The following is a 5,735-nucleotide window of genomic DNA, read 5'->3' on the forward strand; positions in this document are numbered from 1 at the left end:
CTGCCATAAATGGTTGTTTCCTCCTCCCCCTCCCACCCATATTCCTGGAGTCTGGCACCTCTTAAGAAAGCTTGATTAACAGAGAGGGCATTTAGTAGGGAAAGAGACAACTCTCAGTAGCATTATAATGCATGAGAGCACTCAAATGCTGGCACTGGGAAAGGTCTGATTTTCCGTAGCTTATCTTATCTTCTCTTATGTGGATCCTGATATGGGCTTCTTCTATTTTTTCCCCTCTCTTACTTGCAGGATTCAAGCCCCAGGAAATCCTCATTTCTTTTCTACCTGATGGTGCCTGCCGTCGAAGTCGAACAGTCTGAAGGGGAGGCGTGGAGCTGAATATATGTACAACTCACTCTGAGAGGACGCCCCACGTTTGGGCGCCTGATGTAATGTGCCACTCATCTTCTTTGGGTGAAATGAGAGAACAAAAAACACAGACAACACTGACAGACAGACAATGGCTGCAGCCCCAATGTGGCGCAGCACCTTTATTTTTATACTGCCTTTCTCGGACCTCAGCCAAGTGCAATACTCATCTTTCCCTTCTCGGGGGGGGGCAGGCCAGAAGCAGGGGAGGTGTTTTCACACATCCTCAAGGTCTCCCTATTTTCAGAGTGAGGAGTCTTGGCTCGTCTTCGAGGACAAGATATGTTTTTGCGGGCAGATAACTTCCAAGGACGGCACCGGTTGCTCTCAAGCTGGTGCTTTCCCGTGCTGGGTTCAGACATGGGGGAAGGTGCTTTCCCATTCTGCCTGCAAACACGTGAGGAGACAAAGGCCGTCCCCAACATCTACCCCTTTTTTCTTTAATAAAACAACCAGCCCAACTCAGACTGGGTCAAGGTATGTGCCTGTCTTAGGTTGTATGGTTGAAGTAAATCCTTACCCGTCATGGGGCCATAGTCCTCTGTCGACCACTCCCTGTCTTAGGTTGGTATTTACAACTCAACCATATCTTACCCGTCATTGGCTACCATACTTGACTTTAGATCTTATGATTTACAAGTGGGGGGGGCCGTCTGCAATTTCAAATGATGCAGGCCTCTTAAGGCTTGTTGGATTAGTTTCCACATGCTGTGCAAAGGACACAAGGCCCTAGTAACAGCAATAGAAGACATAAAATGCTTAGGGTTAAGGGAGGTGTGACTGTGCCAGAGACTATTCAGGGGTTCTTTGAACATGTCTTTTATATGATTTAATATATCAGATGCAGTTTTGGCTGCAAATAAGATATGATTTAAATGGTTCTGGGGTGACCAGGGGTATAACTCCCCCCTTTTTTGTTTTTTCCAATTGAGCTTTAAGGGTGCCATGGGCACGTTCTACAATGCTTTGGCCTTGTGGATTATATGGCATCCCAGTTTTGTGGGAAATATGCATTACATGGCTGAGATCGAACATGTCGAAAGACAGACATAACTTGAATATATATAGGTTTTAACAAACTACTAGTTAAATTGCATCACACATTAACAGAATAGGAATACAGATACATAACAAAGGCAGACTTACAATTACTAGTTATATCTAATGAAATTAAGAAAACTAGTTAGATAGCTTAGGCATTTGTAAAAACTTATTGACAATATGATGGATATCATCTAATTGATTTTGGGTAGTTTGAGAAAAATCAGACAAATTGAAACAACACATTCTTGGAAACTGTTCACATCCTACATGTTCTTTTAACAGTAGATACTCTATAGTAGCACAATTCTGAAGCACTGCAGCTCGCACTTCTCCCAGTTCTTGGTTGAGTTCAGATAATACAGAAGCAGTCAAATTTGTTGTTTTGCTATATGCACAGGCCAGCTTAGATATCTCTTTCTGCATTTCAACGACAAGTCCAGGAATTGGCAGGAGGAACGTAGCTGCAACTGCGACAGCGGCAGGATCTCAAAGTTTCAAGTTTTCATCACAATCAGATGGCAGAGCTCGGAGAGGTCTCTTGCGCTTATATCCAGGATGGTCTATTAGAGCAGGAAGAATGCGTCTCACCCCACAAACACCTTGATAGTGTTGAGAAAGGGCTTAATATGTTTCATTATCACACAAAAATACCCAAACATTTGAAAGTCTATATCCAGAAGACCATTTTACATTGATTGTAGAATTACAATAAGAGGCTACATGAGTACAATTAATACATACACAGTAATGATAGTAGTACTAACAGGTAAATTTAATTGGGCATCAGGAGTAAGCATCTTAGGAGGAAGAGTGATATTTATGTAACATGAAAGATTCAGTAATAAAGTTTAGCATTATTCCTTTTGACAGTGCTTTCCAGGTAAATATATATCAGGTAAATAAGCCAAATTAGTCAAATATTTTCTTTGATGAGGAGAAGAAATTCTACTGATATGTTCCAGGGGGCCCTCTGGAAAATATCAGAGTTAATTAGAGGTAAAAATACCTTTTTAAATTTGGTCTTGGGAAGTTGTCAAAAGTTTTTAAGGCACTTGCCTAAATAGAATTATAGTTATTAAATAACACTTATTATTTAACCAGAATAATAAGAAAGTTTAAAAGCAAATGCAGAAGGTTACATAGTTGTTAACACTTAGCTTAGTCTTTTTAATATTAAGATCTCATTTTCTTAAATACTCAGACAATTCATTGAGACTTTAAGCATAAGAAACTGTTTTGATAAAACAATGAGAGAACCCTTTGCCATCTTTCAATATTAAGAGCAGACTAACAGTTAAAGAAAACTTTGTCTTTTTAATTGAAAACAAAATTCTAATTTTGCTATGTACTTGATATCAAGACTCACTTGCTTTAATTTCACATAGCATGACTATATCAACTTTTCCACAAGTTTTCTACAACTTTCTTTTTACATTCAGTGTTCTCCCCCTTTAAATAAATAGCTGTACTTTAGAACAATTACCTTCTTTTACCCTCAACAAAACGAATTTCCATTCTTTATACTTTCTTATTAAAACACACATCTTTAGCATACCAAAATATTTTCCTTATTATATTAAGTAGTTTTCATAAGAACTTAAAACCATTTGATATTTTAACTTTCAGAGAACACTGAAAAATAGGCCACTGTAAACTGTTACACCAGCATTCTTCAGATTGATACATTTATGAACATATTTTATCATTTTTGTAAATGTGCCTTATAGCACAATTTCTTATTAGGCACAAAATATGACTATATAACTTAGCAAACTTTAAGAATTTTGATTACCACAAAAATTCTCAGGCTGTTTGCAGATATATACACTGTTATACATTAATACAGTATTATTATTAAAAAGCTTATTTGCTGTACTTGTTTACTTATTTTTAGCAACCATGCCAGATTACTTATAAAACTTTTATCAAACATTAGACAAAGACAAGCTTTTCTTTAAGCATTTTCTTGAAATATTTAACAGGTAACATCAACTTAAATGACTTAAAGTAAACTTTGGCAGCTGATAACTATAAGGACATGTCCATATCAGTTAAGCTTAAATTAGCATTAATGCATAATATGTTTTATGAGATTTTCTGGAAGTTTTAGAATGTCCAGTTTTCACAAGTGCTTGTTTTTAAATCAATTTTTATTAATACCTTCCGGAGGTAGAAAATATTTTTTAGTTACACACTTAGACACAATCATACAGACCGAGACGTAATGACTACAGTTAGTAACACTTTTCATATAAAAACATATATACAGACAAACTGACATAAAGATTTGAGTTTCTAATATTCAATTGCCTTCTTTCTTCTTAGTTTATTTGATTAAAAGTACTTCAGTTTTCAAGAATGCACTCTAAGGGCAAGCAGTTTACATAACTGGGTTAAGGTTTAGACAGCTTCAGTCCAGGGGGCTTTGCGCCACGAGTCCGCAGCATATGCTTCTCGCCCCCATGATACTCTCAGAGGTTAAATGATTCACCACCCCTCACCTGTTTCGTGCGCACTGTTATCTCGCGGCGGCTCTCACGTTCTCCTCCGTACTTCAGGTCCCTGTTCGGGCACCACTTGACGGTGCCTGCCGTCGAAGTCGAACAGTCTGAAGGGGAGGCGTGGAGCTGAATATATGTACAACTCACTCTGAGAGGACGCCCCACGTTTGGGCGCCTGATGTAATGTGCCACTCATCTTCTTTGGGTGAAATGAGAGAACAAAAAACACAGACAACACTGACAGACAGACAATGGCTGCAGCCCCAACGTGGCGCAGCACCTTTATTTTTATACTGCCTTTCTCGGACCTCAGCCAAGTGCAATACTCATCTTTCCCTTCTCGGGGGGTGGGGGGGGCAGGCCAGAAGCAGGGGAGGTGTTTTCACACATCCTCAAGGTCTCCCTATTTTCAGAGTGAGGCGTCTTGGCTCATCTTCGAGAACAAGATATGTTTTTGCGGGCAGATAACTTCCAAGGACGGCACCGGTTGCTCTCAAGCTGGTGCTTTCCCGTGCTGGGTTCAGACATGGGGGAAGGTGCTTTCCCATTCTGCCTTCAGACATGTGAGAAGACAAAGGCCGTCCCCAACATCTACCCCCTAACTTGTCTCATCCATAAGGAACTGGATGACTGACATCCGCTGAAGGCTAAGGAAAGGAAAAATACAAAGGGCTGCATTTTCCCCACGGACAGAGAAGACAAGTCGCCTTTCTTCTGGTCTCTCATGGAAAAGCTAGTGTGCATGTTTTGGTGTGTGTTGCTCTGTGTCTACATTCTTTCCTACTATTACAGCAGAACTTTTCCCCTCCTACTTCAGCAGAACTTTTTCCCTGGAGGGGAGAAGAGGGGAAGGGAGGGAAGAGAAAGCAAAGCCCTCACCATGAGCAGCTCATCTCCCACCTGCCTACATGAGGAAAGTATTTTCACATTTTTATACCCCCTCCTATCCCATAAATAGCCAGAACCTGGCATATTGTAGGAAGGCATCTGACAGTGATCTCTTTCACTGAAGTGTTAAAAAGAAACACACAGGCCCAACATGGGGTCAATTCTCCTAGGCCAGGTCCCCAAATTCAGCTTAATGCCCAACCTAATTGCAGTTTCAGCCTCTACCAGGAGTGGCATTTTAAGCCAGTCTAGAATTTCCTGATTGCTAGTGAGGTCATCTGCACAAGCCCCCCTGCTTATCCTGAGGTAGGGTGACCTTCCTTGCAACATCCCTCATCTCTTCTTTTGCTAGTAACTTTTTGCCCCACCCTCCTGTCTTTAAAAACCTTCCATTCTGAACAACTCCTAGGAGCAACTCTCTACTTTGCTAGTTGGGATGCTGCCCAATTCATAAATCACTTAAAAAGACCAATTAGATCTTCAAATTTACTTGGTTGAATTTTGTTTTTTTTAACAAAAGAGAAGATATCATTGAAGAAGTCCAAACAACTCATAAGGGAGAATAAGGTCCGACTGGTAGAACCAGAAAAGCAGATTAATCCAGAGTCTTGAGGTTCCACCTTACTTACTGGTACAGCTCCTATACCTGGCACAGTGCCTAATATACTGTAATTATATAATCATATAGATTGGCCAAGTGACTAAATAGCAGTTTTGATAGCTACCGTGTATTGAGGACTTATCTCAGTGCCTAAAATGTGGAAAACACATAATAAATATGTTGAATAAACAAGGGCATCGCAGTAGGAACTGAGCACTTACTGTTTGATAATCTTATTTAATCTTCACTACCATAGATCAGTATTTCCATTGCTCCCATTTTATGAATAAGGAAATTCAGGGTTTAGATACACTAACTTTCCCATAAAGCAA

The 5,735-nt window shown here is 39.9% G+C and overlaps 2 long non-coding RNA genes across 2 annotated transcripts; one reads left to right on the forward strand and one right to left on the reverse strand.

Moving 5' to 3' along the window:
- Positions 1–819: 819 nt before the first annotated feature.
- Positions 820–3,285, reverse strand: LOC130681743 (uncharacterized). The gene is made up of 2 exons (XR_008994999.1): positions 3,161–3,285; positions 820–2,593 (listed from the first exon to the last, which is right to left on the reverse strand). It is a non-coding gene; the product is annotated as an uncharacterized LOC130681743 (long non-coding RNA).
- Positions 3,286–3,962: 677 nt separating this feature from the next.
- On the forward strand, positions 3,963–5,313 carry LOC130681745 (uncharacterized). Its single transcript, XR_008995002.1, has 2 exons — positions 3,963–4,099; positions 4,132–5,313. It is a non-coding gene; the product is annotated as an uncharacterized LOC130681745 (long non-coding RNA).
- The last annotated feature ends 422 nt before the right edge of the window (positions 5,314–5,735 follow it).

Source organism: Manis pentadactyla, chromosome X, assembly GCF_030020395.1.
Source record: "Manis pentadactyla isolate mManPen7 chromosome X, mManPen7.hap1, whole genome shotgun sequence".
Classification (NCBI taxonomy): domain Eukaryota; kingdom Metazoa; phylum Chordata; class Mammalia; order Pholidota; family Manidae; genus Manis; species Manis pentadactyla.